The sequence below is a fragment of the Rhinolophus hipposideros genome, assembly GCF_964194185.1.
Source record: "Rhinolophus hipposideros genome assembly, chromosome: 9".
NCBI classification, from domain to species: Eukaryota; Metazoa; Chordata; class Mammalia; order Chiroptera; family Rhinolophidae; genus Rhinolophus; species Rhinolophus hipposideros.
Genome location: NC_138055.1, coordinates 70,826,334 through 70,841,865, shown reverse-complemented (window position 1 = coordinate 70,841,865; position 15,532 = coordinate 70,826,334).

The window sequence follows — 15,532 nt, the reverse complement described above, 5'->3', positions numbered from 1 at the left end:
GCATGATCTTCTTGTACTCAGCCTGTTTTACTCTTGCATGTTAGCTGCCTGGCCCCTTTGGTATCTGGATTTGCAACCCCTGACCTGTATTACACTTTGTAATGCAAAATGATTATTTAGCTCCATGCTAGATGGCTCTTTCTTTTTCATCCATAATCACATGTCTGAACAGTCACTTCTCACTTGATAGATAAAATGCCCTTTTGTTAATTCTCTTTTTCAAAGCCCTATCTGCCTGTCCCTTCTCTCTCACTTTCCCTTTATCTTGAACCTCTTTTCTTCTTGACTTGCTTCACACCACCTGACATCCCTGAATCCTCTTCTTCTCACCTTCTACCCTGTGTTTCTTGGCATTATTTTGAAAATCCTTTTATGTTTATACACTTGGTCTTGGCAATTTTCTTCATGTCATGGTTTTGATGATTTCCTCTCCGTGGATGACTCTCAAGGCCACCCTTTCCTCTTACCTCTCTCCTGAATCCTCATCCTGCAGAACAGCTCCACTGGGTCCTGCCTCCCCTGAATCTCTTTTCCCACACACCTACCACATTTATTTCACAGCTTCTTTCTCTGAATGACATGACTGTCCTTCCAGTTGCTCAGGTGCATGACATTATTCTGTGTCTGATCAGGCTCCATGTTTGTTTTTTCTTTTCTCTCTCGTGGTCACTTTCCTACTCAAGCCCCTGTTACTGCTCTCTCTTTTTCTTTAATCTATTGGTTTCATTCTTTCAATATCTCTCCCTTCAATCTATTGTATACACCAATGCTTCACTAATCTACCTTAAAAATTCATTATTGATTCAGGTATGAATTCATGAAATAACAACTTATTTCCTATAAAATGTGCCATTTTTCTTTTTTTCCTCCTTAAAACTTCTTCCATTTCTGTGTATTGCTAACAGAATCAAGGTTACACTACTTATCCTGGCTTGTAAACCCTTAACTATTCAGCCCCATCCTGTCTTTCTGGTCTCATCTCTTACTATTCCCAAGTCCCAGTCTTTGTTTTTTGAGTTAGTATCTGGGAGTGCTTAAGCATCAAGCCCCAGTGTCTGCCTCGATTGAATCTCAGTTCTCTCACTTGCTGGCTGTGTGACCTTGAGCGCTTAACCCATAGGGTTATTTAAAGATTAAAAAAATAACAATAAGTCATGTAATACAATGCCTGGTGCATAGTAAGAGCACAATAAATGTTAGATATCATTATCCAGCCAAATCGCAGCTTGGTCTACATTCTTACGTTTTTTCTCTTACCTGGAATGCCTGCCTCTGTCTAACTCTCTCTATATGTCTGAACCCTGTTCATCTTTAAAGCCCAGGTCAGATGATATGGCATCTCTGAAGCCTTTTCTGATCCCTAAGAGGTAGAAATATTCTCTTTTTTTCATCCTAATATAGACATTAACATTTTCTAATTTGCAAGATTGTATTCATATACAGGTCTCATCTAACGTACAATACATTGTGTTTGTTCTTTGATTGCTGGGATCTTAATCATGTCTTTGTCACCCATGTCACCCTTGTACAAAGTAGATGTTCAGTAACTATTTGTGGAATGAATAAACATTCTTCTGAGTACATATTTCCGTATACTCATAGTTCTCTATTTTTATCCACTTAAGAGAACATGAAAAAGTAGCAGTCATTGGACTTGAGAAGTGTAGTGTATTTTTCAGTAATTTCCCCCCTTACTCCTATGCTATAGGTATAACACAGGTGTCTTTTGAGGAACTCATGTATCTATTGATCTATTCAGAATTTACAACCCACCTTCTTTTAAAAGGATTTGAAACAGTATGCAAATTAAACCCAGTGTAAAATAGGACAATTATGGCTAAAAAGAGAACAGAGACCATCTCAAAGAAACAGGGAGCAGATGTTACCAGGCACCTGGGATGAGCTAATTACTGCACTTGGTAACTGGATTTGGCTCTGAGTTTCTTGGCAGCTAAAGCTGAAAGGACACACATTGGGTTATTCATTCAGCAAACATTTGTTGAATATCTTTGGTAAATGGGGCACTGTGTTAACACTGGAGATTCTAAAATGAATAAGCCTGGGCCCCTGGCTTCAGCACACAACTCAGCCATGAGTTAAGTGATTGGAGGTGGATTCAAGGGGCAGTAGGAACTCGGGGAAAGACTATGTTTGTAAGGATGAGGTGAGTCAGGGACAGTTCATGAAAGGGGAGATGCTTTCACCAGATTGTTTGGTGGGGAAGTGCCATCCTGGTATAAGGCACAAAAGATAGACTGCAAGGTCTCAAAGGACATGTTTGTTGAATGAATCAAAGGATGAGGGAATAGCAGAAAGTGATGTGGGAGAAGATGATAGCCAGAATATGCTGTATTTTATATGTGACGCTAACGAATTTGGACATTATTCTCTTGGCCAGTGTTTTCCAATATGGCTGCACATAGGAATCACTAGGGAGCTTTGAATATATGTATAGAGAAACTTCCTGAATCAGAATCTCTGGAAGTGAAGCCTGAGAATCTGTATTATAATAGCGCCTTAGTTGACATGCATGCAGCCAGACTTGACACTGGTCACTAGACCTGGTTTGTGAATCACAACGGCACAGGTGAGAAAGAAACATCTGGAAGAGCTTAAGCAGGGGAGTGTCTGAGAGAGGTGGATTTTACAAACTACCTGTGACGTGGAAAGGGAGGGTGAAAAAGTGTAGACATGAGATTGGAGGAAAGGACTGGATATGGGTTTGATTTCTTCCCTGTTATGAGTACTTAGCACGATGCCTGGCATGCAGAGGTGCTTAAAAGTGGTTGTTGAGGATAAAGGCCGATTTTTACTTACAGTGGTTGTGTGATTTCTGGGATATAACAAGTGGCTCAGTCTGGACACTTGATCGAAAGTGAAATGTGGTCAAAAAGTTTCGGGTGCAGATTTCAGCTTCATCCCTGGGCGAGTTGTTTTAAATCCTGTGGAGACTCAAGTTTCCTCACCTAGGAGGTGGGAAAAAAAATGACCCTTAACCCACAGGACTTCCTTGTGGGTTAAATGAGATAACGCATAGAGCTGGGGCCGCAGAGGACTAGATCTCTTTGTCCTCGTTACAGTCATTAAAAATAGCCAGGATGCTTTCACCGTGTCATGAATGCCGTTCTGATGATCTGCTACTGTATAACAGATCACACCAAACTTACAAGTATAAAACAGCAGCCATTTTTATCACACCCGTAGAGTCTGTGGGTCAGAAATTTAAACAGTACAGAATAATAAGGGCTTTGTCTCTGCCCTACAATGTTCGGGGCTTCAGCAGGGAAGACTTGAATGCCTGGAAGTGACTGGCATGGCCAGGAGCTCTTCACTCACATGTCTGGTGCCCAGGTAGGGATGACTGGAAGGTGGGGTTCAGACAGGATTGTCAGCGAGAGCACCTACTTGGGGCCTCTCCATGTCGCTTGGGCTTCCTCATAGCATGGAGCCTTGTTACATGGTGGGGCAGGGCTTTACGAGGAAGTTCACCTATGAGTAAAGTGGACGCTGCATGGCCTTTTATAATGTAGCTTTCCAAGTCATGTAGCATCAAGATTACCACACTTTATGGGTTGAAGCAGGCATACCTGCCTATATTCAAAGTGATAACACATAGAACTTATCTCTCCACAGAAGAAATATCAAAGAATCTGCAGTCGTATTTTAAAAGCACTCTTTATTATTCTGAACTTAAAAAACTGAAAATGTGACGACCTCATTTGTAATGCTTAGGTCATTGTCTTTGTGAATAAGAGGGGCATGACTCTTTCTTCATTGTTCCAGTACCATCTACCCTTAAAAGTTGGCTCAACTCACCCTTGTTTTTCCTTCGTCTCTCATGTATATTTAATGCAAATCGAATCTCTGTTTCATTAGGCACTATTTACAAACTTGACTCCTCTGGGATTCTTTACGAAGAGAAAGTAAAACATGTTTGGGAAAGAATTTAAACTCACCAGAGGGAAAGCAAATGAATAGAAAACCTTTCTGGAATTTGCCTGGAGCCATGGCAGGAAGACTCCTGATTTATTTGACCTCAGTTTCTCCAAATGCTGGAGAGAGTTGGAGAAATGGAGATGAAATGGGAAGATCATGGTGCCTGCTTAGAGCTCATCACAAAAAAAGTGATGCTTAGTTAATGACCTTTTGTGACAACCTTATTCTTACAGTCTAGTGGGGCCATATGTGCCCTGCAGTGACAGATGGTCCCAATCTGCTGTTGCCAGATAATGGCTTGTTTAGAGACTCGGGGTGACTGTGTGACAAGTCCAGGCTGGACCAGCTGTTTTCCCTGCAACTAAAAGCATGGTCTGACTGGATGAATGCAGGCAACAGACTTTAAAAGATGTGCTTCCACGACATGAAAGTATCCATGGTCTCTCTAGCAGGAGAACTGATTAATACATGTCTTCACACACGTACACCGTTCTTCCTGCACCCCTCCCCCCGCAAAAGCACTGGTCTAGAGTTCAAGGGACCTGGATTGTAGTTTCATCCTGTTGCTAACTAGCAATATAACCATGAGTGCATCACATAAATTTTCTGAGCTTCTATTTTCTAAAATGGGTCTGAATTAGATCATCTTTGAGGTCGTCTAGATTTTTGCTCTCTTCAATCTTTGAATCCAAATTGTGGGCCATAGTGATTGGTATTCATGAACTTAACAATTGTTAGGTTCTCCGCTAAGCCACTACTAATACTACTTCATTTAACCATCACAGTGGCTCTAGGTGGCCGTTTTCATTATTATTCACCATTTTGAAATACGGAAGCTAAGTAACAGAAAGTCAAGTAAGTTGTCTAAGATCAAACAGTTGGGACAAGGCAGTGCTGGAATTTGACCTTGCCCGTGCTCTATCCCTATGCTATATTGTATAGCTGTGTGAGTTGGAAAAATAAGGTAGGCAAGAAAAACTCAAGATGTAAATAAGTCAAGAGATTGATGACATTGTGACATCTCTGTTTCCTCTCTTTGCATGTTATTGTCAGTGTTTCCCGATTTGTGATAACATGGGGTTCATGCCCTAAGCATTTCAGGGCCCCAGCATCCAGGTACTCGCCTCCCCTAAACAATCAAGCAAGCCCTGAAGTACCAGGCTGCTGGCCTTCCCATGGTGTTTGTTTGTTTGTTTGGAAGAACCCCATTGATGTGTCACATTGGGGACACTTTGGTATGGGGCAGTGCCAGGTATGGGAGAGCGTCCTTCTCTAGAAAAGAAGCAAAGAACCCAAAGTACTTTGTTAATATAGCTTCATGTGCTTAAGTCACATGTACAGATTTGTCATCTTTTAAGCTCATTTTATTTTAGTTCACATTTCTGAAACCTCTCATTATATTGGTCTTGTGTTTCCTGGTCATATGAATTTTCAGACAGTGATGCCTTTCTGTGAAGAATGACCTCATTCTCCTCCTAGAAAAGTTACTTTGGCATTTGAGCAAGTAAGAATTAAATGGAAACCCGAGCTATTTCTCTGATTGTGGGAAGCTTCTCCACTCAGTAGTTCTTTAGTGTTGTGTTATGGACATTGAGTTGTATTTTTTTTTCTCTAGGCTCAGGTTTACTTTAAGAATATAATATAAATATTGTTTGAATAAGCCCTTCCCCATCAAGGACAGGATAAAAGACTTAGTCATGCTGTGAAAAGAAGACTAGATATTTAGTTGACCTTGAGGTTAGAGGATAGTAGGCTCTTTACTAAATTTAGGCCAGTTTGATTTTCAGCTGGGATTTGAGTCTCAAGAGGAATTTTTTTTTTTTTTTTAAAGAAAACTTGTGGGTATTGTCAGATACTGAACTGCTGGGTCCTAGAAAGAAGGAGGTATTATGGCTTCCGTAAGATGCTGCCAGCCCTTCTATTTATTTGCTGATCATTTTACTTTGGTCACTTGTCCTCCCATCTAGCATTGTTAGGTTTAATTCTGACTGTGCCAGGCATGTAGGAGGATAAAAGACTCCTTAGAGGCCTGCAGAGAGAAATGATGGTATTGAATTGGTGGCTAGATCTTTAGTACAGTGGTCAGCATTGCATAAAGCCAGCCTTGGGGCATTCAGGTGATACCAGATGACCATTTGAATTAGGAACTTGAGGCAAGTCTGGTACCTCATTTCATGAGGTTTGAGGGAGGCTAGACGAGAGGCTAGATGTTAACATATATTATGTTAACGTTTGAAATTTAGACAATGATATTCTGTGGACATCAGCTTGCACAGCCTGTGTAAATTAGTGAATATATCCCTTCCTGTGCTTTATACCTGAAGTTCCTAGCAGTCTAGTGATTACATTATAGATCAGTTAAATGGACAGATATGACCAGGTCAATGAAGTTGCTGTACCAGACGCACTGTCTGTGGAATATTCTATTCAGGTTGGTGCTCTCTGTTCTTCCGTCATGACATCAGGTTTTCTCAACCTGGACACTCTTGACATTTGCAATAAGAAAATTCTTTGTTATGGAGGAAACTGCCCTAGGCAATATAGGGCATTTAGCAGCATCTTTATCCTCTATCCACTTGATGCCTAGCATCCTCCAATATGACAACCAAAAATGTCTCCAGATGTTGCCATATGTCCCATGGGGGGCAAAATTGAGCTCGTTCCCAATTGAGAACCACTGTATCAGATTCCCCCTGACCCATATAAGATTAAAAGTGTATATGAGTTTGTGCACACATGCACATACATAAACCCACGTTTTCTTCTTCTAAGGCATGAAACGAATAGCATTCTCTTGCACATAATGCACATCGCATAAATAGAACGTTAATAGTAACTATTTAGTAAAATTATGCTACATCCCCTCCATTTGAAAAGCTGATTCATTTCAAAGAATGATGTGACACCAGGAATGATCTGTGATAGATTATAATTGCAGCTGAAGAGAGGTTGTTAAACCAGACCTGCAAGGCCTTCTGTTGAGTGAGGTAATTCAAGGAGCGAAATCGGAGAAAACAACATAAACACTGGGTTCCACCAACGCATTCCTGTGGCACTTACAAGAATTGTTGAATTTTTGGAAAACCTAGGGATAAGTTCAATGGATTACAGTATTTCATTTTATTTAATTTTTCTTCAAGTGAAATCCCTATTTGTTTTGAATTAGTGGGGAAAGTGAGGACAACAAAAAGAGCTCCGGAGGGAAGCTTCAGGGACAAGTACAGGAGGAGATATTTATAGCTTGGGGCAAGTCATTAAAATCATAGAACCATAAGACGGAAAAAGGCTTTAGAAGCCCAATCACCTATGTCCCCTGATTCTACTGCAACAGATCATATCAGGGTCACAGGGACTACCCATTGAAAAACCAGTGGCCAGTTATCTGACCTCCTCTTATACTGAGGTACTTGACACTGTCGACCATCTCCTCTTTGAAACAAAAATTTTGTCTAGGATTCCTTATCATCATACTCAAAGAGACCTCTAGATCTGTCTCTTTTGCAGGCTCTTCTCTACGTGCTTGTGAATATTGGAGTTTCCCAGAGCTCTGCTTCTGTTCTTTTTCCCTTCCCTAACTAATTTTATCAGGTCTCAATGACTCTCAAATATATCCTTCCAGCCCAGAACTCTTTCTTCAGCCTGATTCATGTTTGTTTGTCTTCTCAACATCTCTTGTGTGTCAGAGAGACACCACAAATTTAACATGGCCCAAAATGGGGGTGATTCCACCCATCTCCCTGGTCCATACCCCTCAGGTCTTCCCCAGGTGATCAATAGCCCCACTAATTACTTAGGCCCCACATCTAGGATTTATCCTTCATTTCCTTCTTTTCCTCACACACCAAATCTGTCAGAATCTCCCATCAGTACTACCTCTTAAATATAACCCGAATTGTGTCATTTTTCATCAATGCTAAGTTCCAAGCTCTAGTCTAAGCCACCAACATCTCTCAGTTGATTTTGCCTCTACTCTGCCCTCTGCAATTGGTGCTTTTCACAGCATCAAGAGTGATCATGTGTATGTCGTACCAAGCCATATCCTGGTTGAACCCTTCGATGGCTTCCCATTATACCAACCCCCTTCACATTACCTGCAAGTCTTGTGAGATCCAGTTCCTGGCCCCTCTCTGACCTTATCTCCCTGTATTTCCACTCATTCTTGTTTTTCTAGCCAACCCTGACCTTTTCCCTGCCTCTTGAATATACATAAAGCTCATGCCCATCTCAGGGCCTCTGTGCTATTCCTTCTGCCTGTACTGCTCTCTGCCAGATCTTCATATTGCTGCCAACTTCTCATCATGCAGGTCTTAATGAAGGACCCCTCCTTAGCATTATATCCTACTTCTCTTCCTCATCGTGCTTATCAATATCATAAAATAGCTTGTTTGCTTACATGCTTACCATCCGTCTCCCTCACAAGAAGGAAGCTCCTGGGGAGGCTCTGTTTTCTCAGTACCTGGCAAATAATAGGTGCTTAATAAGTACAAATGCATTGCCCAACCAATGTTTTCATAACACAGTGAATTAGAGCCACATTCTGACCACAGGCTTGGATGACTAAAGGGAAGTAGCAAAAGGGAAGAGGAAGTTAACTGGTTCAAAAAAAAGTTTATTCATATAATCTCATGGGTGTAGACAGGGAAATAATTGGTCTGAATGTAAGTTGCCATTTAAGAAACTTTGGGCTGACATATTGAAGAGAGTCTTCAAGCATCTGTTTATCACGTTCTAAGATTTCTCTTTTAGTTTTTTCCAATTAGTGTAAATAAAAGAGTAAATCAATTCACATTACCCTCCCATTCTCCACTTTTAAAATAGAAAACACAAGAAACCAGAATTGGTTCTATCGCTCACTTACATTTCCATAGAGGGACTGGAAATTCATCTCATGCCCTAGGGAGGCAGACCTTGGGAGAGGCTCTTGCAGGTTCTCTTGGCCTCTTCACTCATGTCCATCAGAGCAGTTACTTAGCTGATTGGTGAGTTTGAGAGTAAGAACTGAGCAGGCTCAGCTAAGCTCCTTATTTTGCTCTTATTTCAGTGCGTCTGTCCACTAAAAGGTACATTTGTATTGGCTCTCTGCCACAAGGTGAAGCTGTTTGCTGTGGGCATGGCCTGTCAATATTAAATGATGGCAGTGACTGGGGGGTGTGGGGTGTGGGTAAGTCTGCATAATGGGGCAGCAAATCCGGAGTTAAATACACTCTTCGGTCCCACTCAATCAGTAACAAATATGTCATGATCTCCACGAGTCTCATGCTTTTGTCTGTCTCTGTTGGTTCTGAGCTTAGGCAGAGCAGAGTGCTGACATTTATGGCCCCTCTTAAACTCCAAGGAAAACGACTGACTCAGTCTCATAAACTTCAATATGAAAGATGCCAATAGATTATAATATAACAAATATTCAAAAATTTTCTTAGTCCTGGCAGCCAGAACTTCTAACCATAAGTTCAGATAATTTTGTACAAGGACAACTGTTATTCCACGAAGGCAGCAGAGTATTGGTGAAAAGATCACTTGTTTTAAAATCAGTAAGACACTAATTCCCAGCTTGACCCCTTACAAATAGCTTTGGGTAAGTCACTCAACCCCTTCAAGTTTGTTTTTCTCATTTGTAAAGTTAGGATAATAGTACCTACACTTCCCAGGGCTGGTGGGATTATGTACATGAAGGGCTTCCACAGTGCTTGGCACTGAGTGCGTGCTCCACAGGACCTAGCTCCCATCTAGTTCCCTGTGGCAGGAAGTTAAGCAAAGTGTGAAGTCCTGTATAATGTCTATCTATTAGAGTCATTCACATTTGTATCACTCCTATTAAATACATTCAAATATACAGTATGATTCCTCTAAATCACGGTGAACACCTATTTCACAGATGAGAAAAGGCAGCTCAGACCATTGGTCAGTAGAGTCAGTAGAGTCAGGTCTAAAACTCAAGGCGGACTCTAAATCCAGCAGTCTTTCCACCATGCCTTGCAGCCCTGTGCCCTGCTGTTGGAGAAGCATGTCACTGTCTGGCTACTCTGACAGATAGGGGAACTGGTAGTATACACACATCAAGTCTAAAGTAAGTTTTAAAAAAAATCTTGGATAGCTTTCTTCATGTTATTCAGTTATTCCTTTCTTTAGGTCCTTTTCTTATAATGTTTTATTTTTCTAAATGTTTTTTCTCCATTCATTCATTTATGTATCCTTTCAGTTGTGAACATTTCTTGAGTCCCCACTTGTATATGCCAAGCAGCATTAAAAGGTGCTGTGACTACAAAAAATCCAAGACATGGTCTCTGCCCTCTATGAGCTCAGTGTTGCTGGGGAAATGGATGTGCAGAAATAATCACAATACCATGTAATAGGAACCACGGGGGAGGAATGTGCTGGGTGCAATGCAGATTCAGGGAGGGAGTGAGCAAGAAAGCCTGGAGGGCGCAAGGTTCTAGGCAGAAGGCTTCTTAGAGATGATGATTGAATCAGGCTCTGAAGGGGAGGAGGATTTTGGTATTCCCTCTGAACCTCAGTCTCTCATCTGTGAAATTGTGGTAACGTTAGTAACTACCTCATTTGGTTGTTAATAGAAAGTGCTTAGATTCATGCCTGGCAAGTACTAAGCATTTGATAAACTGTGGCTATTCTTACTATTACTGTTTCATTCAGGAGAAAGCCATTTAATTTTATGCTTGACTCCACACAGGACAGTAGAATAAAACAAATACTTCATATGTTCGTTCCAGAAATGAGCTTAAAAGGGCACATATACTTGAGCCCAAATTCTAGATAACACGAGGGGGAACAATCTTTAAATTTTATTTATAAGAGGTTGAAAGTAACATGCTTCCTTCCCCTACATCTTCTACTGCTTGTGGCAGGCAGTATTAAAGTGGAGGTTTTTTAATTTCCTGTCCAAAAACTGCTGTTTTGCCCAGAGTGCTTCTGATGTGTCTGAGAGTTAATCTCAGTGTGATTCTTTATCTAACCTTTGAGACCTACTTGACCCTTGCTAAACTCTGCTCATTCAGCACAGATGATTACATCTTTAATTGCAATGTGAACAGACTTGGGAGTCATGGAGAACACTAACTCAGGAGGGTGGTTGTTTAAAGATGGCTTACTCCTCAGGAGCAAGCTTGTCCACTGGCTGAATGCCTTCTCAGGACAGCACACTTCTGAAAGTCCTGAAACTACCCTATACCTTTATGAAATAAAGCTTCCTGTCAATTATATTCATGTATTTATCATCCCATTTCATTCTACTTTCTTAAATTGCCTCAGTAAAGCAGATGTCTGAGCATTGGAGGCCTATGTATACTGTATAAAAGACATTGTGAAGAATTTTACTGATTTCATGTTGCTGAGTAGCCAAGACGGGATGGAATGACAGACTCAAGTTAGCTTCCTGAGAAAAATGAAGAGTAGGGTTGTGTTATTATGCCTTTTCTGGGAACAGGGATTCAGATAAGTCAGTGGCCTGAAGTGAACTTAGTCCAGTGTTTTATCTTACTTCCTACTTGACAACAGTTCACATCTCCAAAGCCCAGCCTAGAGAGCATGGCTCAGTTGGAATTTAGAGAATCCACAGAATGAGTTGCTGTGCCAACTATATCACATTCCTCTTCTTGAAAGAGAAAATGCTGGGCTGCCAGTAGCAATAATGTTTAGCATTAGTGTGGTGAAAAAGCAGAGCACTTGCGGAAAAAACCCAAAACTCTGTGACTGAATTGTACATTGATAGAGGAGTCTGTTTAACCTTCTATGAGGCTCCTAATTTAAATACCTCAATCTTCTTTATTTCCTCAGCTTACCTAGGAATAATCTAGATGATACCTTTGACATAAAATATGAAAGAGTTGACGTGCATACATGAATGTGGATAAGAAGTATCAGCTTACCCTATAAAAGCAATTGCATTTTCAATCACTATGTAGTCCATTGGTGTTGCTAATCTTATATTTTAATTTTAGTATTATCTATTGTTACTTTTATGTACATAATTTTCAATATGGGTAACAAAACTGAAATTGCAGTGGAGGTCCTAAAGGTTGATTTGCAAAGGAATTAGGTGTTCTGGCAGTTACTGTGCAATATGGAATATGGAATAAAGATGCCTGTCTTATATTTTAATGTATGTCATATCACATTGTTTGCATGGCCAGTGAACTTATAAAACCATGGTACTTTTAGGTGTGAGGCTTAATGAAATTTTCAAAGAAAATTTATTGGGGTGACAATTGTTAGTGAAATTACATAGGTTTCAGGTGTACAATTCTGTATTACATCATCTATAAATCCCATTGTGTGTTCACCACCCAGAGTCAGTTCTCCTTCCATCACCATATATTTGATCCCCCTTACCCTCATCTCCCACCCCCCACCCCCCTTACCCTCTGGTAACCACTAAACTATTGTCTGTGTCTATGAGTTTTTGTTTCTCATTTGTTTGTCTTGTTCTTTTGTTGTTTTTGGTTTATATACCACATGTCAGTGAAATCATATGGTTCTCTGCTTTTTCTGTCTGACTTATTTCACTTAGCATTATACTCTCAAGATCCATCCATGTTGTCACAAATGTTCCTATATCATCTTTTCTTACCACCGGATAGTATTCCATTGTGTATATATACCACAACTTCTTTATCCATTCATCTATCAAAGGACATTTTGGTTGTTTCCATGTTTTGGCCACTGTAAACAAAGCTGCAATGAACATTGGAGCACACGTGTCTTTATGGATAAATGTTTTCAGTTTTTTTGGGTAGATACCCAGGAGAGGGATTGCTGGGTCATATGGTAATTCTATTTGTAATTTTTTGAGGAACCTCCATACTGCCTTCCATAACGGCTACACCAGTCTGCATTCCCACCAACAGTGTATGAGGGTTCCTTTTTCTCCACAGCCTCTCCAATACTTGTTACTATTTGTCTTGTTGATGATAGCCATTCTGACTGGGGTAAGGTGATAGCTCATTGTGGTTTTTATTTGCATTTCTTTGATGATTAGTGATGTTGAACATTTTTTTTATATGTCTATTTGTCATTTGTATGTCCTCTTTGGAGAAATGTCTCTTCAGGTCCTCTGCCCATTTTTCAGTTGGGTTGTTTGTTTTTTTGTTGTTGAGTTGCATGTGTTCCTTGTATATTTTGGATATTAGCCCCTTATCGGAGGCACTGTTTGCAAAAATCTTCTCCCATTCAGTTGGTTGCCTCTTTATTTTGTCGATGGTTTCTTTTGCTGTGCAGAAGCTTTTAAGTTTCATATAGTCCCATTCGTTTATTTTAGCTTTTACTTCCATTGCCTTTGGAGTCAAATTCATAAAATGTTCTTTGAACCCAAGGTCCGTAAGTTTAGTACCTATGTTTTCTTCTATGCAGTTTATTGTGTCAGGTCTTGTGCTTAAGTCTTTGATCCATTTTGAATTAATTTTGGTACATGGTGACAAATAGCAGTCCAGTTTCATGCTTTTGCATGTGGCTATCCAATTCTCCCAGCACCATTTATTGAAGAGGCTGTCCTTCCTCCAATGTATGTTTTTAGCTTCTTTGTCAAAAATTATCTGTCCATATTTATGTGGTTTTATTTCTGGGTTCTCAGTTCTATTCCATTGGTCTACGTGTCTGTTTTTCTGCCAATACCATGCTGTTTTGATTATTGTAGCCCTGTAGTACAAGCTAAAGTCAGGGAGTGTGATACCACCAGTATTGTTTTCTTTTCTTAAGATTGCTTTGGCTATTCGGGGTCTTTTGTGGTTCCAAACAAATCTGATGATTTTTTGTTCTGTTTCTTTAAAAAATGCCATTGGAATTTTGATGGGGATTGCATTAAATCTGTATATTGCTTTGGGTAATATAGCCATTTTAACTATGTTGATTCTTCCAATCCATGAGCACGGAATGTCTTTCCATTTCTTTGTGTCTTCTTCAATTTCTTTCAAAAATGTCTTATAGTTTTCAGCATATAGGTCCTTCACATCCTTGGTTAAGTTTATTCCTAGGTATTTTATTCTTTTTGCTGCAATTGCAAAGGGAATTGTTTTTTGTATTTCTTTTTCTGAGTGTTCATTGTTAGTATATAGGAATGCAATGGACTTTTGTACGTTGATTTTGTAGCCAGCAACTTTACTGTATTCGTTGATTGTTTCTAACAGCTTTTTGGTGGAGTCTTTAGGGTTTTTTTATATATAGCATCATGTCATCTGCAAAGAGTGATAATTTAACTTCTTCATTCGCAATTTGGATGCCTTTTATTTCTTTCTCTTGCCGGCTCTGGCAAGGACTTCCAACACTGTGTTGAAAAGCAGAGGTGATAGGGGATAGCCCTGTCGTGTTACTGAACGTAGAGCAAAGGGCTTCAGTTTTTCACCATTAATTATGAGATTAACTGAGGGCTTTTGATATATGACCTTTATTATGTTAAGGTATTTTCCTTCTATACCTATTTTATTAAGTGTTTTAATCATAAATGGATGTTGTATATTGTCAAATGCTTTTTCTGCATCAATTGATATAATCATATGATTTTTGTCCTTATTTTGTTTATGTGATGTATCACATTGATGGATTTGGGATGTTGAACCATCCTTGTGCTCCGGGAATGAACCCCACTTGGTCGTGATGAATAATCTTTTTAATGCATTGTTGTATTCGATTTGCTAAAATTTTGTTTAGGATTTAAGCATCTGTATTCATCAGAGATATAGGTCTGTAGTTTTCTGTTTTTGTGTTGTCCTCATCAGGTTTTGGTATCAGGGTAATGTTGGCCTCATAAAATGAGTTAGGGAGTACTGTCTCTTCTTCAATTTTTTGGAAGAGTTTGAGCAGGACTGGTATTAAATCCTGTTTGAAGGTTTGGTAGAATTCACTAGTGAAGCCATCTGGTCCCGGACTTTTGCTTTTGGGAAGGTTTTGGATGACTGATTCAATTTCATTACTGGTGATCGGTCTGTTTATATTTTCCGATTCTTCATGGTTCAGCCTTGGAAGGCTACATGTTTCTAAGAACTTGTCCATTTCTTCTAGGTTATTGAATTTGGTGGCATATAGTCCTTCATAGTATTCTTGGATGATCCTTTGTATTTCTGTGGTGTCCGTGGTAACTTCCCCTTTTTCATTTCTGATTTTGTTAGTGTCTTCTGTCTTTTTGTTAGTGAGTCTAGCCAAGGGTTTGTCAATTTTGTTAATCTTTTCAAAGAACCAGCTCTTTGGCACATTAAATTTTTTCTATTGTCTTTTTGTTCTCTATTTCATTTAGTTCTGCTCTGATTTTTGTTATTTCCTTTCTTCTGCTCACCTTGGGTTTCATTTGTTCTTTTTCTAGTTTTTTAAGGTGTAACATGAGCTTATTTATTTGGTATTTTTCTTGTTTCTTGAGATAGGCCTGTAATGAAATAAATTTCCCTCTTAAAACTGCTTTTGCTGCATCCCAAAAATTTTGGTAGGATGTGTTTTCATTGTCATTTGTTTCTATGTATCTTTTGATCTGTCCTCTTTCCTCTTTGACCCAGTCATTCTTTAAAAGTATGTTGTTTAATCTCCATGTGTTTGTGTTTTTTCCTGCTTTCTTTTTGTAGTTGATATCCAATTTCAAAGCCGTGTGATCACAGAATAT